The 26609-nt window shown below is 42.8% G+C and overlaps 8 non-coding genes across 8 annotated transcripts; all 8 read left to right on the top strand.

Annotated features, from left to right (window-relative positions):
• Nucleotides 1-1699: 1699 nt before the first annotated feature.
• TRNAQ-CUG (transfer RNA glutamine (anticodon CUG)) lies at nt 1700-1771 on the top strand. Its single transcript has one exon. It is a non-coding gene; the product is annotated as a tRNA-Gln (tRNA).
• A 903-nt stretch (nt 1772-2674) lies between these two features.
• Nucleotides 2675-2756, top strand: TRNAF-AAA (transfer RNA phenylalanine (anticodon AAA)). The gene has a single exon. It is a non-coding gene; the product is annotated as a tRNA-Phe (tRNA).
• Nucleotides 2757-9742: 6986 nt separating this feature from the next.
• On the top strand, nt 9743-9824 carry TRNAS-AGA (transfer RNA serine (anticodon AGA)). Its single transcript has one exon. It is a non-coding gene; the product is annotated as a tRNA-Ser (tRNA).
• Nucleotides 9825-10552: 728 nt separating this feature from the next.
• On the top strand, nt 10553-10624 carry TRNAQ-CUG (transfer RNA glutamine (anticodon CUG)). Its single transcript has one exon. It is a non-coding gene; the product is annotated as a tRNA-Gln (tRNA).
• An 11703-nt stretch (nt 10625-22327) lies between these two features.
• Nucleotides 22328-22409, top strand: TRNAS-AGA (transfer RNA serine (anticodon AGA)). The gene has a single exon. It is a non-coding gene; the product is annotated as a tRNA-Ser (tRNA).
• A 1704-nt stretch (nt 22410-24113) lies between these two features.
• Nucleotides 24114-24195, top strand: TRNAS-AGA (transfer RNA serine (anticodon AGA)). The gene has a single exon. It is a non-coding gene; the product is annotated as a tRNA-Ser (tRNA).
• Nucleotides 24196-24923: 728 nt separating this feature from the next.
• On the top strand, nt 24924-24995 carry TRNAQ-CUG (transfer RNA glutamine (anticodon CUG)). Its single transcript has one exon. It is a non-coding gene; the product is annotated as a tRNA-Gln (tRNA).
• A 903-nt stretch (nt 24996-25898) lies between these two features.
• TRNAS-AGA (transfer RNA serine (anticodon AGA)) lies at nt 25899-25980 on the top strand. The gene has a single exon. It is a non-coding gene; the product is annotated as a tRNA-Ser (tRNA).
• The last annotated feature ends 629 nt before the right edge of the window (nt 25981-26609 follow it).

Here is a 26609-nt window from a genome sequence, read left to right as displayed (position 1 = left end):
CTGACTGACCTTCATTTCTTAAAGTAATGATGGCCACTCGTTTTTCTTTACTTAGCTGCTGTTTTCTTGCCATAATACAAATTCTAACAGTCCATTCAGTAGGACTATCAGCTGTGTATCCACTAGACTTCTACACAACACAACTGATGGTCCCAACCCCATTTATAAGGCAAGAAATCCCAATTATTAAACCTGACAGGGCACACCTGTGAAGTGAAAACCATTTCCGATGACTACCTCTTGAAGCTCATCAAGAGAATGCCATGAGTGTGCAAAGCAGTCATCAAAGCAAAAGGTGGCTACTTTGAAGAACCTAGAATATAAGACATATTTTCAGTTGTCTCACACTTTTTTGTTAAGTATATAATTCCACATGTGTTAATTCATAGTTTTGATGCCTTCAGTGTGAATGTACAATTTTCATAGTCATGAAAATACAGAAAAATCTTTAAATGAGAAGGTATGTCCAAACTTTTGGTCTGTACTGTATGTGGCTGACATGTTTCTATCTATCTAATCTATGTGTGATTCTCTATTCTTTCGGTTATAAATTGTCGGGTACAGATGCTGAATTGCCGTCCGGCTTTTTTAAAGAGACAGTGCATGAAAACACTATTATTTTTTTTGATAAATCCTTTACGCTAAATGACAAGTACAGTAAGCAGCACTTTCACTGTACTTCGTATATATGTGGCTGACATGTTTATATCTATCTAATCTATGTGTGAAGCTCTATTCTTTCGGTTCTAAATTGTCGGGTACAGGTGTATGCCGCTGCTGAATTGCCGGCTTTTCATGTTTCACTGTTGTCACTGTTCCCATCGATTTGGGCAATCACTGTAATGCCACAACCACCATGGCTGTGGCATTACAGTGAGTGGCAGACAATCCCTGCATGATTGGTGCTCTAAATAGCGCCAGACATGCAGGACACGCTTTTGGTGCACGAACAGTTATCGAACATAACCTCGAACAGCCGAATTTTTTGCAAATCGTTCGGGTTCGTCGAACAACTCGAACACCGCCCAAAACAGCTCGAATTTGAGATTGGCGAACAGTTCTAGTCGAACACCGCTCATCTCTACTTAACAGCATCTGTAGATCTTCTTTTGATTAGTCAGCCGGGTGAGATGTCACTTGTGCATCACACCACCAATCAAACAAAGCTCAGAGGGTGCCATCAGGTATGTGGTGCAAATCCTCCTTTTTTCCAGCGAACACAGACCACTGCCGTGGCTGATGGACTGGGATATGAACTTTGATTTGCACCAACTCTACTTGAATTATCTTTCCGATGGAACCTTTTAGCACACCATGAAAAATCTTTAGTGACTTCTGGATGAGCAGAAGTTTTGCAATCTCTTTTTTTCTCACCCTTTTTCCAGCTGATACATCCAGCACGCTAATTATTAGCCAGATTTCATCAACATTTTAAAACTGTCCTTGTTGTGATATCATGGAACTTTAAGCACACTTGTGGAATAAAAAGGGAGGAGATATTAATTTACCAATGTGTGTTAGATATACATTTGCGGAACAGCTTTAGAACCAGTTTTCATCATAATGCATGAATTCCCAGGTTCCACTGAGATAAGAACTCAGATCACTGGATTAAGAGTGAATTTCTCACATTTCCACTATTTACACATGCTCTTTTACTGTTTTCAAAAGAAAATCCAGCCAGCTTCATTGGTCATGTGGTTCTATGGTGTAATGGTTAGCACTCTGGACTCTGAATCCAGTGATCTGAGTTCAAATCTCATTGGAACCTGAGAGTTTCTGTGTGCATAGCGGTTTTATCTTTTCTGCTCACACTCAATTTGCCAATGCACATGGTTTAACATAAGAAGAGAAAGCTAAAATCCACATGGCAAAAAGATCTATCTATGAATAAAGTTTAACTCAAAAGTTAAACTTGACTTCATGAAGCAAAACTCATATCATCTATGTCACACCAAGCAATCGTACTCTATGACTTGTGCCAATGTTCTCGTGACACTTTTTCCAGGTGGTTGAAACTGACCAGGATTTCAAGCCGAAACGGCCTCAAGAAACGACAGCGATTCTTTTCCTGAATCACCCTTTTTAGTGTTTTCCAGCATTTTTGTAAACATAGTTTGGTGATGTTTTTCTAAGTATTGTTTTGGGCATCAAATGAGTTTGTTTAAGTTTCTTTTTTGCTCGCAAAATGCTGTGAACGTCACTCAGGAACCTTCCAGGGGTCTTTCTAACCTACTCATTGACTTGTATAGCAAGTATAAAGCAAGCAAAATATACCTGAAAAATGATATGCTCACTTCTGTTAACCGCTTGGCGTTTTGGGAAACTTAATGAGGTTAAAAGACGCTCAATACCTGATCATATGAACAGCAAGACTTTTTGCATGTAAATGAATCTGTTCAAACTGTTGAGCATTTTCAAAGCCTTTTTCAGGAGGAGTTTGGAACAAAGTCACTCTAAATCCGCCTTATGAATTTTAATAAACCTTGAACTGTAAAAGGTTCCAATTGATGATACCTTTAAATCAGATTTTTACATTTCAGTGAGGCCTGGAATTTTGTTTCCAATTGAAATCTTCCATTTTCTGAAATGTCTTCCAGAAGGATAATCACTGATATTGATCATGGTGCTATAAGAAAAGGTGTGAAACTCATAAGAATGAAACAGTGTCTGAGTAGTTGTGGCCGAGTGGTTAAGGCGATGGACTAAAAATCCATTGGGGCCTTCCCGCGTAGGATCACATCCTGCCAACTACGTTTAACTTCATGTACCATTTTGACGAATTATCTGAGTAGATCAATTTCCACATTCCCAAGTCTATCCCCCACAGAAATGGTCTGTAATCTATGGATTGTATTTGTAGAACCAGCTTAACAGCATCTGTAGATCTTCTTTTGATTAGTCAGCCGGGTGAGATGTCACTTGTGCATCACACCACCAATCAAACAAAGCTCAGAGGGTGCCATCAGGTATGTGGTGCAAATCCTCCTTTTTTCCAGCGAACACAGACCACTGCCGTGGCTGATGGACTGGGATATGAACTTTGATTTGCACCAACTCTACTTGAATTATCTTTCCGATGGAACCTTTTAGCACACCATGTAAAATCTTTAGTGACTTCTGGATGAGCAGAAGTTTTGCAATTTCTTTTTTTCTCACCCTTTTTCCAGCTGATAGATCCAGCACGCTAATTATTAGCCAGATTTCATCAACATTTTAAAACTGTCCTTGTTGTGATATCATGGAACTTTAAGCACACTTGTGGAATAAAAAGGGAGGAGATATTAATTTACCAATGTGTGTTAGATATACATTTGCGGAACAGCTTTAGAACCAGTTTTCATCATAATGCATGAATTCCCAGGTTCCACTGAGATTAGAACTCAGATCACTGGATTAAGAGTGAATTTCTCACATTTCCACTATTTACACATGCTCTTTTACTGTTTTCAAAAGAAAATCCAGCCAGCTTTATGGGTCATGTGGTTCCATGGTGTAATGGTTAGCACTTTCTACTCTGAATCCAACGATCTGAGTTCAAACCTCAGTGAAACCTGAGAAATTCTTTGTGCATACCAGTTTTATCTTTTCTGCTCACACTCAATTTGCCAATGCACATGGTTTAACATAAAAAGAGAAAGTTAACCCCTTATTAACATCTGACGTACTAATACGCGTCTGTGCCCTGGGACTTAAGAGCCAGACCCGTATTAGTACGTCATCGCGATCGCGCGCGCACACAGGCTGTGCGGGCGCAATCGCCGCCGGGTGTCAGCTGATTGTCACAGCTGACACCCGGTACTATGTGCAGGGAGCGGTCACGCACCGCTCCCAGCTCATTAACCCCCGCGATGCTGCGATCGAAGTCGATCGAAGTCGATCGCGGCATTGCGGGGGCAAGGGGAGGTGATCGGCGATACTCACCTCCTCTTCCGGCTTCCAGCGCAGTCTGCAAAGGCTTCCCGGGTGTTTCCATGACGACCCGATGTCGTCATGACAACATCCGGGTCACCAGAGAGCAGGAAGATTGCTTGGACATGCGCAGTGCATCTCCAAGCAATCTTCACACTGTGCACTTCTGACAGCCTTCATGGCATAGGGATGGTGCTCCATTCCTGTGCCATGCAGGCGATCAGAAAAAAAAAAGTGAAAGTCCCAGAGTGGGACAAAGTAATAAAGTGTATAAACTGTGTGAAAGTGGAAAAAAAAAAAAAAAATGTGCAAAAATATTATAAAAAAATAAAAAAAATAATACACCAAAAATAAAAATATAATGTACCCATCAATAAATATTATTATAAAAAAAATAAAAAAAAACAATAAAAGTACACATATTTGGTATCGCCGCGTCCGGAACAACCTGACCTATAAAACTGTCCCACTAGTTAACCCCTTCAGTGAACACGGTAAAAAAAAAAAAAAAAAAAACAAGCAAAAAACAATGCTTTATCACCATACCGCCAAACAAAAAGTGGAATAACACGCGATCAAAAAGACGCATATAAATAAAAATGATACCGCTGAAAACGTCATCTCGTCCCGCAAAAAACAAGCTGCCATATAGCTCCATCAGCCGAAAAATAAAAAAGTTATAGCTCTCAGAATAAAGCGATACTAAAAAATATTTTTTTCTATAAAATAGCTTTTATTGTGTATAAGCGCCAAAACATAGAAAAATGATACAAATGTGGTACCGCTGTAAACGTACTGACCTGAAGAGTAAAGCTGCCTCATCAATTTTACCACACGCGGAACAGAATAAAAAATAAAAAAAAAAAACAATTCCTGAATTGTTGGTTTTTGTTTATTCTGCCTCCCAAAAATCGGAATAGAAAGCGATCAAAAAATGTCACGTGCCTGAAAATGGCACCAATAACAACGTCAAGTCATCCCGCAAAAAACGAGCTGTCACATGACTGTCTGCCAAAATCTGGAAAAATTATAGCTCTCATAATATGGCGATGCAAAAACTAGATTTTACAAAAAATGCGTCTTTTAGTCTGTGACAGCTGTCAGTCATAAAAACCCCATATGATTCTGGCATTGCTGTAATCACACCGACCCGAAGAATAAAGTCGTCGAATCACTTATACCGCACAAGGAACGGCGTCAAAAATAAACTCTTGAGTTAGGATTGGGCTAGGGTTAGGGCTGGGTTTGGGGCTAGGGTTGTGCTGGGGCTAGGGTTGTGCTGGGGCTAGGGTTGTGCTGGGGCTAGGGTTGTGCTGGGGCTAGGGTTGTGCTGGGGCTAGGGTTGTGCTAGGGTTAGGGCTGGGGTTGGGATTTTTTTCAAAAGTAAGAAAAAAAGATGACGATATGGCGACTAGTGTTGAGAGCAAGTGCTCGCTACTTGAGTTTGCATCGGGTGCTCTGGTATGCATTTAGTATCGTGGGTATTTGAGTGACATGCTCGAGTCTCTGCCCCATATGCTTCGCGGCCAAAAAACTTTACGGGGATTGCCTGCCATGCACGAGCGATCCCCGCATGTTTTTTTTTGGGTGTATAATAACCGTGAAACATGCGGAGCAGGGACTCGAGCATGTCACTCGAGCACACGCTGTACATGGTGCATACCTGAGTACCCGATGCAAACTCAAGTAGCGAGCACTTGCGCTCAAGAATAATGACAACTTATTCAATATGATGACCTAATGTAAACAAATAATGTGCCGTACCTCTGGGTTCAAAATGTTCACTATACACCTTAATAAAATCTTTGAGGGGTATAGTTTCCAAAATGGGGACACTTGTGGGGGAGCTCCACTGTTTAGGCACATCACGGGCTCTCCAAACGCGACATGGTGTCCGCTAACAAATTGAATGGAAAATCGGCTCAAATTGTTAGCTGACGCCATGTTGCGTTTGGAGAGCCCCTGTGTGCCCAAACATTGGAGCTCCCCCACAAGTGACCCCATTTTGGAAACTAGACCCCCCAAGGCACCTATCTAGATGCATAGTGAGCACTTAGATCCCCCAGGTGCTTCACAAATTGATTCGTAAAAATGAAAAAGTGAAAATAAAACACTTTTTCATTTTTATGAATCAATTTGTGAAGCACCTAGGGGTTCCAAGTGCTCACTATGAATCTAGATAGGTGCCTTGGGGGTCTAGTTTCCAAAATGGGGTCACTTGTGGGGGAGCTCCAATGTTTGGGCACACAGGGACTCTCCAAATGCAACATGGTATCCGCTATCAAATTGAATGGAAAATCGGCTCAAATTGTTAGCGGACACCACATTGCGTTTGGAGAGCCCCTCTGTGCCCAAACTTTGGAGCTCCACAACAAGTGACCCCATTTTGGAAACTAGACCCCCCAAGGCACCTTTCTAGATGCATAGTGAGCACTTGGAACCCCCAGGTGCTTCACAAATTGATTCGTAAAAATGAAAAAGTGAAAAAAAAAAACACTTTTTCATTTTATGAATCAATTTGTGAAGCACCTGGGGTTCCAAGTGCTCACTATGAATCTAGATAGGTGCCTTGGGGGGTCTAGTTTCCAAAATGGGGTCACTTGTTGGGGAGCTCCAATGTTTGGGCACACAGGGACTCTCCAAATGCAACATGATATCCGCTAACAAATTGTCGGCTCAAATTGTTAGCGGATATCATGTTGCATTTGGAGAGTCCCTGTGTGCCCAAACATTGGAGCTCCTCCACAAGTGACCCCATTTTGGAAACTAGACCCCAAAAGGCACCTATCTAGATGCATAGTGAGCACTTGGAACCCCTAGGTGCTTCACAAATTAATTCGTAAAAATGAAAAAGTGTTTTTTTTTTCACTTTTTCATTATTACGAATCAATTTGTGAAGCACCTGGGGGTTCCAAGTGCTCACTATGCATCTAGAAAGGTGCCTTGGGGGGTCTAGTTTCCAAAATGGGGTCACTTGTGGGGGAGCTCCAAAGTTTGGGCACAGAGGGGCTCTCCAAACGCAATGTGGCGTCCGCTAACAATTTGAGCCGATTTTCCATTCAATTTGTTAGCGGATACCATGTTGCATTTAGAAAGTCCCTGTGTGCCCAAACATTGGAGCTACCCCACAAGTGACCCCATTTTGGAAACTAGACCCCCCAAGGCACCTATCTAGATGCATAGTGAGCACTTGGAACCCCTAGGTGCTTCACAAATTGATTCGTAAAAATGAAAAAGTGTTTTTTTTTTCACTTTTTCATTATTACGAATCAATTTGTGAAGCACCTGGGCGTTCCAAGTGCTCACTATGCATCTAGAAAGGTGCCTTGGGGGGTCTAGTATCCAAAATGGTGTCACTTGTGGGGGAGCTCCAAAGTTTGGGCACAGAGGGGCTCTCCAAACGCAATGTGGTGTCCGCTAACAATTTGAGCCGATTTTCCATTCAATTTGTTAGCGGATACCATGTTGCATTTAGAGAGTCCCTGTGTGCCCAAACATTGGAGCTCTCCCACAAGTGACCCCATTTTGGAAACTAGACCCCCCAAGGCACCTATCTAGATGCATAGTGAGCAGTTGTAACCCCCAGGTGCTTCACAAATTGATTCATAAAAATGAAAAAGTGTTTTTTTTTTCACTTTTTCATTGTTACGAATCAATTTGTGAAGCACCTGGGGGTTCCAAGTGCTCACTATGCATCTAGATAGGTGCCTTGGGGGGTCTAGTTTCCAAAATGGGGTCACTTGTGGGGGAGCTCCAATGTTTGGGCACACAGGGACTCTCTAAATGCAACATGGTGTCCGCTAACAAATTTAACGGAAAATCGGCTCAAATTGTTAGCGACACCATGTTGCGTTTGGAGAGCCGCTGTGTGCCCAAACATTGGAGCTCCCCCACAAGTGACCCCATTTTGGAAACTAGACCCCCCAAGGCACCTATCTAGATGCATTGTGAGCACTTGGAACCCTCAGGTGCTTCACAAATTGATTCATAAAAATGAAAAAGTGTTTTTTTTTTTCACTTTTTCATTGTTACGAATCAATTTGTGAAGCACCTGGGGGTTCCAAGTACTCACTATGCATCTAGAAAGGTGCCTTGGGGGGTCTAGTTTCCAAAATGGGGTCACTTGTGGGGGAGCTCCAAAGTTTGGGCACACATGGGCTCTCCAAACACAACATGGCGTCCGCTAATTATTCAAGCAAATTTTACAATCAAAAAGTCAAATGGCGCTCCTTCCCTTCCGAGCCCTGCCGTGCGCCCAAACAGTATTTTTTCCCCAAATATTGGGTATCGGCGTGCCCAGGGGAAATTGCACAACAAATTTTGGGGTCCATTTTTTCTTGTTACCCCTGTGAAAATAAAAAAAATTGGGTCTAAAGTAACATTTTTGTGAAAAAAGTTAAATGTTCATTTTTTTCTTCCACATTCAAAAAATTCCTGTGAAGCACCTGAAGGGTTAATAAAGTTCTTGAATGTGGTTTTGAGCACCTTGAGGGGTGCAGTTTTTAGAATGGTGTCACTTTTGGGTATTTTCTGTCATAAAGACCTCTCAAAGTGACTTCAAATGTGATGTGGTACCTAAAAAAATGGTTTTGTAAATTTTGTTGGAAAAATGAGAAATCGCTGGTCAACTTTTAACCCTTATAGCACCCTAACAAAAAAAAATTTTGGTTCCAAAATTTTGCTGATGTAAAGTAGACATGTGGGAAATGTTATTTATTAACTCTTTTGTGTGACATATCGCTCTGATTTCAGGGCTTAAAAATTCAAATTTTGAAAATTGCAAAATTTTCAAAATTTTCGCCAAATTTCCATTTTTTTCACAAATAAACGCAAGTGATATCGAAGAAATTTTTCCACAATCATGAAGTACAATATGTCACGAAAAAACAACCTCAGAATCAGGGGGATCCGTTGAAGCGTTCCAGAGTAATTACCTCATAAAGTGACAGTGGTCAGAATTGTAAAAATTGGCCCGGTCATTAACGTGCAAATCACCCGCGGGGCTTAAGGGGTTAAAATCCACATGGCAAAAAGATCTATCTATCAAGAAAGTTTAACTCAAAAGTTAAACTTGACTACATGAAGCAAAACTCATATCATCTATGTCACACCAAGCAATCGTACTCTATGACTTGTGCCAATGTTCGCATGACACTTTTTCCAGGTGGTTGAAACTGACCAGGATTTCAAGCCGAAACGGCCTCAAGAAACGACAGCGATTCTTTTCCTGAATCACCCTTTTTAGTGTTTTCCAGCATTTTTGTAAACATAGTTTGGTGATGTTTTTCTAAGTATTGTTTTGGGCATCAAATGAGTTTGCTTAAGTTTCTTTTTTGCTCGGAAAATGCTGTGAACGTCACTCAGGAACCTTCCAGGGGTCTTTCTAACCTACTCATTGACTTGTATAGCAAGTATAAAGCAAGCAAAATATACCTGAAAAATGATATGCTCACTTCTGTTAAAAGCTTGGCATTTTGGGAAACTTAATGAGGTTAAAAGACGCTCAATACCTGATCATATGATCTGCAAGTCTATTGGCATGGAAATGAATCTGTTCAAACTATTGAGCATTTTCAAAGCCTTTTTCAGGAGGTGTTTGGAACAAAGTCACTCTAAATCCGCCTTATGAATATTAATAAACCTTGAACTGTAAAAGGTTCCAATTGATGATACCTTTAAATCAGATTTTTACATTTCAGTGAGGCCTGGAATTTTGTTTCCAATTGAAATCTTCCATTTTCTGAAATGTCTTCCAGAAGGATAATCACTGATATTGATCATGGTGCTATAAGAAAAGGTGTGAAACTCATAAGAATGTAACAGTGTCTGAGTAGTTGTGGCCGAGTGGTTAAGGCGATGGACTAGAAATCCATTGGGGTCTTCCCGCGTAGGTTCAAATCCTGCCAACTACGTTTAACTTCATGTAACATTTTGACGAATTATCTGAGTAGATCAATTTACACATTCCCAAGTCTATCCCCCACAGAAATGGTCTGTAATCTATGGATTGTATTTGTAGAACCAGCTTAACAGCATCTGTAGATCTTCTTTTGATTAGTCAGCTGGGTGAGATGTCACTTGTGCATCACACCACCAATCAAACAAAGCTCAGAGGGTGCCATCAGGTATGTGGTGCAAATCCTCCTTTTTTCCAGCCAACACAGACCACTGCCGTGGCTGATTGACTGGGATATGAACTTTGATTTGCAACAACTCTACTTGAATTATCTTTCCGATGGAACCTTTTAGCACACCATGAAAAATCTTTAGTGACTTCTGGATGAGCAGAAGTTTTGCAATTTCTTTTTTTCTCACCCTTTTTCCAGCTGATAGATCCAGCACGCTAATTATTAGCCAGATTTCATCAACATTTTAAAACTGTCTTTGTTGTGATATCATGGAACTTTAAGCACACTTGTGAAATAAAAAGGGAGGAGATATTAATTTACCAATGTGTGTTAGATATACATTTGCGGAACAGCTTTAGAACCAGTTTTCATCATAATGCATGAATTCCCAGGTTCCACTGAGATTAGAACTCAGATCACTGGATTAAGAGTGAATTTCTCACATTTCCACTATTTACACATGCTCTTTTACTGTTTTCAAAAGAAAATCCAGCCAGCTTTATGGGTCATGTGGTTCTATGGTGTAATGGTTAGCACTCTGGACTCTGAATCCAGTGATCTGAGTTCAAATCTCAGTGGAACCTGAGAAATTCTGTGTGCATTGCAGTTTTATCTTTTCTGCTCACACTCAATTTGCCAATGCACATGGTTTAACATAAAAAGAGAAAGTTAAAATCCACATGGCAAAAAGATCTATCTATCAAGAAAGTTTAACTCAAAAGTTAAACTTGACTTCATGAAGCAAAACTCATATCATCTATGTCACACCAAGCAATCGTACTCTATGACTTGTGCCAATGTTCGCATGACACTTTTTCCAGGTGGTTGAAACAGACCAGGATTTCAAGCCGAAACGGCCTCAAGAAACGACAGCGATTCTTTTCCTGAATCACCCTTTTTAGTGTTTTCCAGCATTTTTGTAAACATAGTTTGGTGATGTTTTTCTAAGTATTGTTTTGGGCATCAAATGAGGTTGTTTAAGTTTCTTTTTTGCTCGCAAAATGCTGTGAACGTCACTCAGGAACCTTCCAGGGGTCTTTCTAACCTACTCATTGACTTGTATAGCAAGTATAAAGCAAGCAAAATATACCTGAAAAATGATATGCTCACTTCTGTTTAGAGATGAGCGTTGTTCTACTCGAACTGTTCGCCAATCTCAAATTCGAGCTGTTTTGGGCGGTGTTCGAGCCGTTCGGCGAACACGAACAATTTGAGAAAAATTCGGCTGTTCGAGGTTATGTTCGATAACTGTTCGTGCACCAAAATCATAACTGGATTTTTTCTCAGTAATGATGAAAATTAATGTTAATGCGCAGTTTGAGTGTACAGCGGGGTGGGGGGAGGGGCAGGGGATGGATCTCTGCAGGAACAATGAAGATCTCCATTTTTTTTTCTCTTTCCCGCATTTACAGTGGGGAGGTGCAATCTGTCAGCCTATCAGCAGCGCACACACGGAGCGAAGTGCTTTTTTTCACACAAGCAAGGGCATGTGTCATTGGCAGTGTATGTCACATGTCCTTGCCCTATAAGACCAAGCCATTTTCCCCGTCGCCACCATTTTCTCACTGCTGCAGCTGCGTGTTAGACGGCACCGCTGTTGCTGTGTGCGCTATACCTTGTTAATTTCAAGCCAATTTTCGCACAAATATACAGATAGCTTGGGAGTAGGGAATAGTTGTGATTGCAGTCCTTTTAAGGACTAGGTTACAGCATTTCCTACGACTTTTATCAGGCAGGTCTGTGCTCTTAAATAGATAGGTTGTGGGAGTAAAGACTAATTGTAATTGGAGTCCTTTTCAGGACTAGGTTACATCAGTTCCTATCAGTTTTTGCCAGGCAGGTCTGTGCCAGTGCTGTGCAAGTTTTTTTCACAGCATTTGGCTGAATCTAGCAATCCTTTTTGGCCTATTGCAGAGTGTGTTAGTCAGTGGAGTAGCCTATCTGTGTTGCAAGATAAACCACATGTGTATAGAATACCAATTTTTTTACTGCACCTAGTGAAGTAAAATCTTTTGGGCATAGCATCATTCTATTAGTCCATCTATACTGACCTCCATCAGGTTGCAAACTGAATCTAATTTTTTTTCTGCATCTAGCTCTGAAAAAATATTGGGCTTCTAGCTGTGTGTGGGTCTTGTTCTATTAATCCATCTATACTGACCTCCATCAGGTTGCAAACTGAATATATTTTTTTCTGCATCTACCTCTGAAAAAATATTGGGCTTCTAGCTGTGTGTGGGACTTGTATTAGTCCATCTATACTGACCTCCATCAGGTTGCAAACTGAATATATTTTTTTCTGCATCTACCTCTGAAAAAATATTGGGCTTCTAGCTGTGTGTGGGTCTTGTTCTATTAATCCATCTATACTGACCTCCATCAGGTTGCAAACTGAATATAATTTTTTTCTGCATCTAGCTCTGAAAAAATATTGGGCTTCTAGCTGTGTGTGGGTCTTGTTCTATTAATCCATCTATACTGACCTCCATCAGGTTGCAAACTGAATATAATTTTTTTCTGCATCTAGCTCTGAAAAAATATTGGGCTTCTAGCTGTGTGTGGGTCTTGTTCTATTAATCCATCTATACTGACCTCCATCAGGTTGCAAACTGAATATAATTTTTTTCTGCATCTAGCTCTGAAAAAATATTGGGCTTCTAGCTGTGTGTGGGTCTTGTTCTATTAATCAATCTATACTGACCTCCATCAGGTTGCAAACTGAATATAATTTTTTTCTGCATCTAGCTCTGAAAAAATATTGGGCTTCTAGCTGTGTGTGGGTCTTGTTCTATTAATCAATCTATACTGACCTCCATCAGGTTGCAAACTGAATATAATTTTTTTCTGCATCTAGCTCTGAAAAAATATTGGGCTTCTAGCTGTGTGTGGGTCTTGTTCTATTAATCCATCTATACTGACCTCCATCAGGTTGCAAACTGAATATAATTTTTTTCTGCATCTAGCTCTGAAAAAATATTGGGCTTCTAGCTGTGTGTGAGTCTTGTTCTATTAATCCATCTATACTGACCTCCATCAGGTTGCAAACTGAATATAATTTTTTTCTGCATCTAGCTCTGAAAAAATATTTGGCCTTCTAGCAGTGTGTGGGACTTGTTCTATTAGTCCACCTATACTGACCTCCATCAGGTTGCAAACTGAATATATTTTTTTCTGCATCTACCTCTGAAAAAATATTGGGCTTCTAGCTGTGTGTGGGACTTGTTGTATTAGTCCATCTATACTGACCTCCATCAGGTTGCAAACTGAATATATTTTTTTCTGCATCTACCTCTGAAAAAATATTGGGCTTCTAGCTGTGTGTGGGTCTTGTTCTATTAATCCATCTATACTGACCTCCATCAGGTTGCAAACTGAATATAATTTTTTTCTGCATCTAGCTCTGAAAAAATATTTGGCCTTCTAGCAGTGTGTGGGACTTGTTCTATTAGTCCACCTATACTGACCTCCATCAGGTTGCAAACTGAATATATTTTTTTCTGCATCTACCTCTGAAAAAATATTGGGCTTCTAGCTGTGTGTGGGACTTGTTGTATTAGTCCATCTATACTGACCTCCATCAGGTTGCAAATTGAATATAATTTTTTTCTGCATCTAACCCAGCCAATAGTTTTGGCCTAATACCACAGTTTGGCCACTCAGCTCTGCTCGGTTACCATCCATTGTTTTTTTGTGCAAACAACTCCAGAGTTGTGAATTAGTTAACCACCAAAATGAGTGGAAAAAGGCCTGCTGCTGGTGGAAAGGGGAATAGGCGTGTTGGGAAGGGGAAAAAAGGTTGTGTCCGTGGGGTAGGTGTTAAAGCAACAGTAACAACTGCAGAAGAAAGACCATCTTCCAGCCAAACTAAAATGTCTACTTCTTTTAGCGGACAATGTGATAAGATCCCTTTCTTACGGCCACGCCAATCGCTACAAATTCCAGATGAGGCACAAAAACAGCAGGTGCTTCAACGGATATCAAGTGCTCCTTTAAGTGGGCTCTCCTCCACATCAACTTCAACATCACAAATACTCCAGTCCTCAAAAGTGTCACCCAAATCGCACTTGCTTCCTCACAGCTCCCAAATCTCCAGCTGCCCGTCTGAGTATGAGGTAGAACAGATGGTTGAGTCTGCAGAGCTGTTTACTCATACTATAGCCTGGGAATCAGAGGTCGACTCCAGCGCTTCTGTGAATCCAGACGAGGAAATGATCTGCACTGATGCCCAGAATCTTTATGAGTCGGATCCAGGACCAGACGCAGAAGGTTCTGACCATAATGTAGACCCTCATTCCCAAACTGTAACTCCTGTTGGTGGAGACAATGAGGAAGACGATGATAAGACTCAAATACCTGATTGGAGCGACAACTTTAGTTTTTTGTCAGGGCAGGAACAGGTTGGCTCTGAGGACGACGGGTGTGATAACACACAGGGTGATGATGATGAGGTTGGAGATCCCACTTACTGTCAACCCACAGTCAGCCAAGAGATGAGGTCAGCAGAGGAGGTGGAGGAAGATGCTAGTGACGACGAGGTCAGGTTGCGCCTTCCTGGACAGAGACGTAGTACTGGAAGCACGTCAACAACTGCATCCTCAAACACAACTCTGCCTCTCACCACAAGTCGTGGTGGCTCTTCAGGTCGCATGGGTGCTAAGCCTTGCATAGCCTGGGCATTTTTTCAGATCGATAAGATGACCCTACTCGTGTTATCTGTAACATTTGTCAGCAAAAGCTAAGTAGAGGCCAAAAAATACATAGTTTGAGTACTTCATGCATGAACCGGCACATGGACATGAAGCATAAGTTGCAGTGGGAAGCTCAGTGTGCTACAATGCGGCCTAGCCGGCCGTGCCAACCACCGTCTGCCATATCTTGTGCATCCGCGGCTTCTTCATCCTCTGTGACTGGGGGGACAGCAGTCACACCTGTTTTGGGGCGCAGACCTGCCACCTCTTTACCCGCAACAGCCAGCGTGATTGGCAGGTCATCATTTTCTTTGGAGGTGGGAACACCAGCTGGTGTTGAGCGCTGTCCGACATCGATAGCACCACCTTTGGATCAAGGCAACCTAACATGTCCGCCTGCATCTTCCTCACAGACCGGCAGTTTGCCGGGGACACCCTTATCAACCCCGTCTAAGCACAATAGCCAGCCCTCGGTCCCTCAGATGTGGACAAGTAAAAGACCATTTCCTCCTAGCCATGAGAAAGCTAAGAGGTTGAATTTCACCATCTGCAAGCTCTTGGCTACAGAAATGCTGCCTTTCCGCCTGGTGGACACAGAGGATTTTCGAGACCTTATGTCCGTCGCAGTGCCCCAGTACCAGATGCCCAGTCGGCACTACTTCTCAAAGAAAGGTGTGCCTGCGCTCCACCAGCATGTCGCACACAACATCATCGCTTCTTTGAGAAACTCTGTGTGTGACAGGGTGCATTTCACCACAGACACTTGGACGCGTAGGCATGGACAGGGGCGTTACATGTCGCTGACTGGGCACTGGGTAACTATGGTGACAGCAGGACAAGGGGCTGCTGTCCAAGTCTTGCCGTCCCCATGAGTTGTGCGTCAATCCTCTTTATGTCAAAGTTCCTCCACTGCTTCTGCCTCCTCAACCTCCTCTCGGTCTTCCACCTGCATCCAAAGCCTGTCTGGTCATGCCACAAGCTTTCTAACTGCGCAGAAGGGATCCTGCACACCTCCTTACTATGCTGGCAGTAGGGCTCAACGTCATTAGGCGGTTTTTACATTGAAATGTCTGGGAAATGTGAGTCACACAGCTGAGGAGTTGTGGTCAGCTCTGGAGAACCAATTTCATGAATGGTTGTCTCCACTGGACCTGAAACCAGGGAAGGCCGTGTGCGACAATGCTGCAAACCTGGGTGCGGCCCTTCGCCGGGGCAATGTCACACACGTGCCTTGTATGGCTCACGTGTTGAACCTGGTTGTCCAGCAATTTTTAGCCCACTATCCCAGACTAGATGTCCTTCTGCAGAGGGCACGGTCGCTGTGTGCTCACTTCCGCCGTTCGCATCCCGCAGCTCAGCGACTTACATCTCTACAGAAGTCGTTGGGCCTGCCACTTCACCGGCTAAAATGCGATGTGCCTACCCGGTGGAATTCAACTCTGCACATGTTGCAGCGACTGTGGCAGCACCGACAAGCCCTGGTGCAATACGTTCTGACGTATAGCCTGGGCCAACGAGATTCAGAGGTGGGGCAAATCACGCTGGAGGAGTGGTCTCAGATCAGGGACCTATGCACCCTTCTGCACAGATTTGAAATGGCGACGAAGATGTTTAGTGCTGACGATGCCATTATCAGCATGACTATTCCGGTGATTTACATGCTGGAGCACATGTTAAACAGAATTCGGAGTCAGGTGGTGGCACAAGAGGAGGTGGAGGAAGTAGAGGAGGAGGAGTTGTATGCGGAAGGGCTAACATCTGCAAGGTCCAGACGGTCGGCAGCACCAAGGCGGCAGGCATGTAAGGGTGGGGGAGATGGTTTTACCAGGGCGCATGGTAGCAGCCAATCTAGTGAGGAAGGTGCAGGAGCCCAGGAAGAAGTGGAGGACGAACTGATGGAAGACTCATCAGATGAGGGAGACCTTGATCACATTTCTGTTGTGCGAGGTTGGGGGGAGAGGACAGAGGAAGGAAGCATGATTGTTACCTCGCCACCAACACAACAGGGACTTGGTGCTCCTGGATGCGCAACACACATGAGTGCCTTCTTGCTGCACTACCTGCAACATGACCCTCGAATTGTGAGAATTAGAAATAATCCTGACTACTGGGTTGCCACACTGTTAGATCCCCGGTACAAAAGTAAATTTGCAGAAATTATTCCTGCCATAGAAAGGGATGCACGCATGCAGGAGTATCAGCAGAGACTGTTGCAGAATCTTACATGTGCTTTTCCACAAAATACCAGTGGTGCACGTAGTGAATCTCACAGTTCCAACTTGCCAACCGTGGGACCGTCAAGTGTTCAGCACTCAAACCGTAACAGAACCACAGTATCTGCTGGTAACATCAATTTTGCGGAATCATTTCACCACTTTTTTAGCCCATCCTTTGCAAGGCCACAGGAGACAAGAAGTCTGACACATAGTCAACGCCTAGAGACGATGGTACAGGAGTATCTCCAAGTAAACATTGAAGCCACGACTGTGTCACTGGACCCTTGCTCTTTTTGGGCTTCCAATCTGGATAAATGGCCGGAGCTAGCCACTTACGCCTTGGAGATCTTGTCATGCCCCGCAGCCAGCGTTCTGTCTGAACGTGTGTTCAGCGCTGCTGGTGGTGTGCTGACAGATAAGCGCACGCGGCTCTCCACTGATAATGTAGACAGACTCACGTTCATAAAGATGAACAAATCATGGATCCGAAACGACTTTTCTACCCCTGTGTCATCCTGGGGAGAGTAAAAGCTTGATGATTGGTTAAAATCACTCTACCAACCGTTTTAAGCTTTCAAATTACTAATCATGTTTATCTGTATCTTGACTGGAAAATAACTTGGGCTTTGTAGCAGTGTGCAGCACTGATCCTATTAGGCCATCTATACTAAAGCTTCACCAGATTTAAAATTTAAAATAATTTTTAGCTGCATCTAGCCCGGAAAATAATTTTGGGGCTCCGAGATGCGCAAGACACATAAGTGCCTTCTTGCTGCACTACCTGCAGCATGACCCTCATATTGTCAGAATTCGAAGTAATCATGACTACTGGGTTGCCACACTCTTAGATCCCCCAAACTTTTCGATCAACCTTTTCATTTTAATAAAGACCAAAAAAATGGTCATTTTTGAAATTATAAGCATTAGCAGGTTGTTAGAAACTGAAATCAAACAGTTTTCAACTCAAAACTTTATTCTAGGTGATGTTACATTTTCACATAGGACCCCTTGTTCGAAAGGAGCTTCTGAACTCTCTCGTCCATTGAATTTGTCAGGTTTTGGATGGTTTCTGCTTCAATTGTTTTGCATGAGGACAGAATACCCTCCCAGAGCTGTTGCTTAGATGTGAACTGCCTCCCGCCATCATAGACACTCCTTTTAATGATGCTCCAAAGGTTCTGAATGGGGTAGAGGTCAGGGGAGCATGGGGGTCACACCATAAGTTTGTCCCCTTTCATGCCCATATCAGCCAGAGATGCAGATGTTTTATGTGCAGCATGAGATGGTGCATTATCATGCAGAAAAATGATCTTGCTGTGAAATACACGGTTCTTCTTCTTGAACCATGGCAGGAAGTGCTGTTTGAGAAAATCCACATACATTATGGAGTTCATCTTTAGCGCCTTCAGGGATCCTAAAGGGGCCGACAATCTCTCTCCCCATGATTCCAGCCCAAAACATTACTCCACCTCCTCCTTGTTGGCGCTGTAGCCGTGTTTGCGTGGGGTGTCCATCAACCAGCCATCCTCCACTCCATCCATCTGGACCATCGAGCGCTGCACGGCACTCATCCGTGAACAAAACTGTTTTGAAATCAGTCTTCATGTAATGTTTGGCCCACTGGAGCCGTTTCTGCTTGTGTGAAGTGGATAGAGGAGGTCGACAGGATGGCGTATGCACAGCTGCAAACCTCTGAAGGACCCTGCATCTTGTTGTTCGGGGGACGTTGGAGGCACAAGCAGCTTCAAAAACTTGTCTGCTGCTATGACAAGGCTTTTTGGCCGCTGCTCTTTCAACCTGACGTAATTGCCTGTAGGAAAGAGTCCTCAATTTGCCCTTATCAGCACGCACACGTGTGTACTGTGAATCAGCTACATACTTCTTGATTGCCAAGACACTTCATCCTGATCATCGCACAATGTTGATTGTAGTCATGCCTTGACCTAAACACTCCACAATTTGTTGCTTCTCAGCAGCCGACACATCCTTTTTCTTTCCCATTTTGGCAGAAAATGTAGGCTGCTTAATAATGTGAGAGAGCCTTCTTAAGTAGTCTTGCCTTTCATTGGACACACCTGCCAAACTAATTAGCACAGGTGTCTGCAATTGCTTACAGTGATATAAAGAGCCCTGACACACATCACCATCAATGAGTTTAACTGACAAACAAACAAATTCTTCCCTTATCACTCCTAAACACTTTTTGCATAATAATTTGGAACGCAGTGTACATGTGCTTTTCCACAAAACACCAGCGGTTCACGTAGTGAATCTTACAGTTCTAACTTGCCAACCGTGGTCTGTATGGAGTTGTTCAATAAAGGGCCCAAAATTAAGATAACATAGATGGGAGAGGTCTCTATGAATAGGAATTCCTAAGTATTTGATACCCTGTGAGGGCCAGGCAAAGGGAAAGTTGGACTGGATGGAATCCTATATGGATTTGGGGAGGAAGACATCGAGGGCCTCAGACTTCGCTGCATTGATTTTAAAATTTGACCATGTAACAAAGTGATCTATTTCAGCCATAACAGCAGGGATGGATATATGTGATTGAGTGATATATACTAGGACATCATCAGCAAATAGAGAGCACTTGTACTCGGTGCCTCCCACCTCAATACACCTAATATTGGGGTTATGGCGAATTGATGAGAGCAGGTGCTCCGTCACTAGGATGTATAAGAGAGGGGACAGAGAACATCCCTGCCTTGTCCCATTGGTGATTGTGAAAGGTGATGAAAATGTTCTGATGCGCCCCCTGGGCCTTGGGACACCCGGAGCCCGACCCTTTTTGGTGGATGCTGGTGGTTGTAGTCTCCGTGGTGGCAACCCGGTTCCGTGGCTCAGGGCGGTCAAACCAGTGGCGGAACTTTTTATGTGGTTTTGATGTTTAAATGTCCGACTACGCCACCCGTGGATTGCGGTCAGAGTGAACCGCCGCTCCAGGGCAGACCGCTGAGGCTGGTGTTGTGGGTGCAGCAGAGCGTAGCATAACTCCCCACGGGAGGAGTATAGCCTCAGGGCAGTGTATGCGGAGGATGGGGGTGATGGTGCAGGGCAGCAGCAGTAACAACACGGAGTCAGTGATGCAGTCCAGGGCCTTTACTCACAGTTCTTATTATCCAGACCACGTCTGCAGGTAACGGCTGCCCACGTCGTACTGTGCTCACCAGGTGAGGGGCTCAGACAACTCCCAGATAACTTTGGAGCACTTCACAGGACCCCCTTTGTGTGTCCTTAGTCTGGCCTTTTTTACCAACACTTCTGTCCGGCTGCCTCGGGCCTCCTCTTGGTAACCTTGGCGCCAGTTTCCCTGACCCTATGTGGTGCCTTCCTAGCGGGTGTAGCGAGGGGCTGCGCCACATAAAATGTCAGAGCCTCCGGTTTCTAGCTGAGGGTCGTTTCCTGCCTCCACTAGTTCGGGGACCGGTCTCCCCCTTTGGCCTGACCCCTCCACGGAGGTGGATTCGGGCGTGCGGTGGCGACTCGCCCGTCCGCACCCCTGGGATCCCTTCATTCCTCGTTCCTGGAGCCTTCTCCGATCCTCTTCCTTCCTTCTCCCTTTTCCAGGCCTGGGCCTCTGTTACTAGGCCCGCCTCCGGAGCAGAGCTCATGCAGAGCCCCTGCTCCCTGCCACTTCTGCTCAGACTTCTCTGCACTGAACTAAGATGGTGCCCACCTTTTATACTCCCTTCTCAATGCACCCAGGAACTGCTTCCTCCCTGCTCCTGCACTACAGGGTTCCCCTTCCTCAGTGTTCCCTCCCCCCACTCCAGCCAGGGACAGGGACTGTCGTGCCCATCTCAGGGGCATATTGGTCGCCCTGCCCCACGGCAATGTGGTGTAATGCATGCAGGTGTCGGGTCCTGATCCACACTCCATCCTTACCTGAGAGTGAGATATCACAACTCTGGGTGAGGTGCAATACGTCTGTAGCAACCGAGCCCTCAGGGTGCTACAGTTCCATTTATCTTCAGCCTAGTTGACGTATTGCGATACAGGGCCGTGATTTTGGCTATAAAAGGGTCCCCTAGACCCCTACCCCAAGCTTTTTAAGAGAATCATATATGGCGTGCCAGGAGACTCTATGGAATGCTTTCTCAGCATCCAACGAGAGTATCTAATTACAAATTTTGAACTGCATCTAGCCCAGGAAATACTTTGTGCCTAGTAGCAGTGTCTGCTAGTCAGCGGATTATCCCGGCTGTTAAGCAAGCTACACCACCTGTAGTTTAGACACTTAATTTTTTCAAAGGAAATGATTCGGGACCATGGGATACTTAGTGAAGAGCATCAGGAGGCACCCCAAGGCATAGGGGCTGGGACTGGCATTAGGATGCCTTGCGGTGGACAGCCGAGCTCGATCCTTATAAAAGCTTTTTAACTGCAGCAGCTTTAGTGGACGCTACTGGAGCTGGAATTACGCGGCTGCTGGCATGAGACTTGCCCTCCAATAGATCCTTGTAAATGGATTTAAAGTGTATTCATTCAAATTAGAGAGACAATTTAAATTAAAAAGCTTAGAGCTGCCTCCACCACAGGGGGGCTCGCTCGACCCACCAGCGGACAGGCACCAGTATTGGGAGAGGGGGGCTGGCCGTCAGGGTTCACCGCTGCTCTGGCACAAACCCGGCGACACGGAGGTGGCACAGGCAGGAGCGGACTGTCCGTGTCGGCTTCTCACTTTTTGGATTTTAGAAGGGCATGACATGCCTATATCTGTGTCTCCCCCTCCTTTTACTCCTCCACCTCTTTTCTTTTCGCATGACTATATGTACTTGTCACTTTTCCATGTGTTAGTTATGTCTTCTGAGCAGTTTGTCAGCTTTTGGACACCTTTGAAGGTGTTTTCTATGTGTTTCTATGTGTTTTTGTTTGCCTGCCATTGTTTTTAACGGTGTTCGAAGGTGTTCGACGAACAGTTCGATGAACAGTTCGGCGAACACACGGGTGTTCGACGAACCGAACCGAACTCGAACACTACGGGGGTGGCTCAACACTACTTCTGTTAACCGCTTGGCGTTTTGGGAAACTTAATGAGGTTAAAAGACGCTCAATACCTGATCATATGAACAGCAAGTCTTTTTGCATGGAAATGAATCTGTTCAAACTATTGAGCATTTTCAAAGCCTTTTTCAGGAGGTGTTTGGAACAAAGTCACTCTAAATCCGCCTTATGAATTTTAATAAACCTTGAACTGTAAAAGGTTTAAATTGATGATACCTTTAAATCAGATTTTTACATTTCAGTGAGGCCTGGAATTTTGTTTCCAATTGAAATCTTCCATTTTCTGAAATGTCTTCCAGAAGGATAATCACTGATATTGATCATAGTGCTATAAGAAAAGGTGTGAAACTCATAAGAATGAAACAGTGTCTGAGTAGTTGTGGCCGAGTGGTTAAGGCGATGGACTAGAAATCCATTGGGGTCTTTCCGCGTAGGTTCAAATCCTGTCAACTACGTTTAACTTCATGTAACATTTTGACGAATTATCTGAGTAGATCAATTTTCACATTTCCAAGTCTATCCCCCACAGAAATGGTCTGTAATCTATGGATTGTATTTGTAGAACCAGCTTAACAGCATCTGTAGATCTTCTTTTGATTAGTCAGCCGGGTGAGATGTCACTTGTGCATTACACCAATAATCAAAGAAAGCTCAGAGGGTGCCATCAGGTATGTGGTGCAAATCCTCCTTTTTTCCAGCGAACACAGACCACTGCCGTGGCTGATGGACTGGGATATGAACTTTGATTTGCACCAACTCTACTTGAATTATCTTTACGATGGAACCTTTTAGCACACCATGAAAAATCTTTAGTGACTTCTGGATGAGCAGAAGTTTTGCAATTTCTTTTTTTCTCACCCTTTTTCCAGCTGATAGATCCAGCACGCTAATTATTAGCCAGATTTCATCAACATTTTAAAACTATCTTTGCTGTGATATCATGGAACTTTAAGCACACTTGTGGAATAAAAAGGGAGGAGATATTAATTTACCAATGTGTGTTAGATATACATTTGCGGAACAGCTTTAGAACCAGTTTTCATCATAATGCATGAATTCCCAGGTTCCACTGAGATTAGAACTCAGATCACTGGATTAAGAGTGAATTTCTCACATTTCCACTATTTACACATGCTCTATTACTGTTTTCAAAAGAAAATCCAGCCAGCTTCGTTGGTCATGTGGTTCTATGGTGTAATGGTTAGCACACGGGACTCTGAATCCAGTGATCTGAGTTCAAATCTCAGATGAAATTGAGAAATTCTTTGTGCATAGCGGTTTTATCTTTTCTGCTCAAACTCAATTTGCCAATGCACATGGTTTAACATAAAAAAGAGAAAGTTAAAATCCACATGGCAAAAAGATCTATCTATCAAGAAAGTTTAACTCAAAAGTTAAACTTGACTTCATGAAGCAAAACTCATATCATCTATGTCACACCAAGCAATCGTACTCTTTGACTTGTGCCAATGTTCGCATGACACTTTTTCCAGGTGGTTGAAACTGACCAGGATTTCAAGCCGAAACGGCCTCAAGAAACGACAGCGATTCTTTTCCTGAATCACCCTTTTTAGTGTTTTCCAGCATTTTTGTAAACATAGTTTGGTGATGTTTTTCTAAGTATTGTTTTGGGCATCAAATGAGTTTGTTTAAGTTTCTTTTTTGCTCGCAAAATGCTGTGAACGTCACTCAGGAACCTTCCAGGGGTCTTTCTAACCTACTCATTGACTTGTATAGCAAGTATAAAGCAAGCAAAATATACCTGAAAAATGATATGCTCACTTCTGTTAACCGCTTGGCGTTTTGGGAAACTTAATGAGGTTAAAAGACGCTCAATACCTGATCATATGAACAGCAAGTCTTTTTGCATGGAAATGAATCTGTTCAAACTATTGAGCATTTTCAAAGCATTTTTCAGGAGGTGTTTGGAACAAAGTCACTCTAAATCCGCCTTATGAATTTTAATAAACCTTGAACTGTAAAAGGTTCCAATTGATGATACCTTTAAATCAGATTTTTACATTTCAGTGAGGCCTGGAATTTTGTTTCCAATTTAAATCTTCCATTTTCTGAAATGTCTTCCAGAAGGATAATCACTGATATTGATCATGGTGCTATAAGAAAAGGTGTGAAACTCATAAGAATGAAACAGTGTCTGAGTAGTTGTGGCCGAGTGGTTAAGGCGATGGACTAGAAATCCATTGGGGTCTTCCCGCGTAGGTTCAAATCCTGTCAACTACGTTTAACTTCATGTAACATTTTGACGAATTATCTGAGTAGATCAATTTCCACATTCCCAAGTCTATCCCCCACAGAAATGGTCTGTAATCTATGGATTGTATTTGTAGAACCAGCTTAACAGCATCTGTAGATCTTCTTTTGATTAGTCAGCCGGGTGAGATGTCACTTTTGCATCACACCACCAATCAAACAAAGCTCAGAGGGTGCCATCAGGTATGTGGTGCAAATCCTCCTTTTTTCCAGCGAACACAGACCACTGCCGTGGCTGATGGACTGGGATATGAACTTTGATTTGCACCAACTCTACTTGAATTATCTTTCAGATGGAACCTTTTAGCACACCATGAAAAATCTTTAGTGACTTCTGGATGAGCAGAAGTTTTGCAATTTCTTTTTTTCTCACCCTTTTTCCAGCTGATAGATCCAGCACGCTAATTATTAGCCAGATTTCATCGACATTTTAAAACTGTCCTTGTTGTGATATCATGGAACTTTAAGCACACTTGTGGAATAAAAAGGGAGGAGATATTAATTTAGCAATGTGTTTTAGATGTACATTTGCGGAACAGCTTTAGAACCAGTTTTCATCATAATGCATGAATTCCCAGGTTCCACTGAGATTAGAACTCAGATCACTGGAATAAGAGTGAATTTCTCACATTTCCACTATTTACACATGCTCTTTTACTGTTTTCAAAAGAAAATCCAGCCAGCTTCATTGGTCATGTGGTTCCATGGTGTAATGGTTAGCACTCTGGACTCTGAATCCAGCGATCTGAGTTCAAATCTCAGTGGAACCTGAGAAATTCTTTGTGCATAGCAGTTTAATCTTTTCTGCTCACACTCAATTTGCCAATGCACATGGTTTAACATAAAAAGAGAAAGTTAAAATCCACATGGCAAAAAGATCTATCTATCAAGAAAGTTTAACTCAAAAGTTAAACTTGACTTCATGAAGCAAAACTCATATCATCTATGTCACACCAAGCAATCGTACTCTATGACTTGTGCCAATGTTCGCATGACACTTTTTCCAGGTGGTTGGAACTGACCATGATTTCAAGCCGAAACGGCCTCAAGAAACGACAGCGATTCTTTTGCTGAATCACACTTTTTAGTGTTTTCCAGCATTTTTGTAAACATAGTTTGGTGATGTTTTTCTATGTATTGTTTTGGGCATCAAATGAGTTTGTTTAAGTTTCTTTTTTGCTCGCAAAATGCTGTGAACGTCACTCAGGAACCTTCCAGGGGTCTTTCTAACCTACTCATTGACTTGTATAGCAAGTATAAAGCAAGCAAAATATACCTGAAAAATGATATGCTCACTTCTGTTAACCGCTTGGCGTTTTGGGAAACTTAATGAGGTTAAAAGACGCTCAATACCTGATCATATGAACAGCAAGTCTTTTTGCATGGAAATGAATCTGTTCAAACTATTGAGCATTTTCAAAGCCTTTTTCAGGAGGTGTTTGGAACAAAGTCACTCTAAATCCGCCTTATGAATTTTATTAAACCTTGAACTGCAAAAGGTTCCAATTGATGATACCTTTAAATCAGATTTTTACATTTCAGTGAGGCCTGGAATTTAGTTTCCAATTGAAATCTTCCATTTTCTGAAATGTCTTCCAGAAGGATAATCACTGTTATTGATCATGGTGCTATAAGAAAAGGTGTGAAACTCATAAGAATGCAACAGTGTCTGAGTAGTTGTGGCCGAGTGGTTAAGGCGATGGACTAGAAATCCATTGGGGTCTTCCCGCGTAGGTTCAAATCCTGCCAACTACGTTTAACTTCATGTAACATTTTGACGAATTATCTGAGTAGATCAATTTCCACATTCCCAAGTCTAACCCCCACAGAATGGTCTGTAATCTATGGATTGTATTTGTAGAACCAGCTTAACAGCATCTGTAGATCTTCTTTTGATTAGTCAGCCTGGTGCGATGTCACTTGTGCATCACACCACCAATCAAACAAAGCTCAGAGGGTGCCATCAGGTATGTGGTGCAAATCCTCCTTTTTTCCAGTGACCACAGATCACTGCCGTGAATGATGGACTGGGATATGAACTTTGATTTGCACCAACTCTACTTGAATTATCTTTCCGATGGAACCTTTTAGCACACCATGAAAAATCTTTAGTGACATCTGGATGAGCAGAAGTTTTGCAATTTCTTTTTTTCTCACCCTTTTTCCAGCTAATAGATCCAGCACGTTAATTATTAGCCAGATTTCATCAACATTTTAAAACTGTCCTTGTTGTGATATCATGGAACTTTAAGCACACTTGTGGAATAAAAAGGGAGGAGATATTAATTTACCAATGTGTATTAGATATACATTTGCGGAACAGCTTTAGAAAGAGTTTTCATCATAATTAGAGATGAGCGTTGTTCGATTCGAATTGTTCGCCA

This window comes from Phyllobates terribilis, unplaced genomic scaffold (assembly GCF_046119375.1).
Source record: "Phyllobates terribilis strain yellow unplaced genomic scaffold, ASM4611937v1 Scaffold_13__5_contigs__length_258822181, whole genome shotgun sequence".
Lineage (NCBI taxonomy): Eukaryota > Metazoa > Chordata > Amphibia > Anura > Dendrobatidae > Phyllobates > Phyllobates terribilis.
This window is presented reverse-complemented; position numbering and strand designations above follow the sequence as displayed.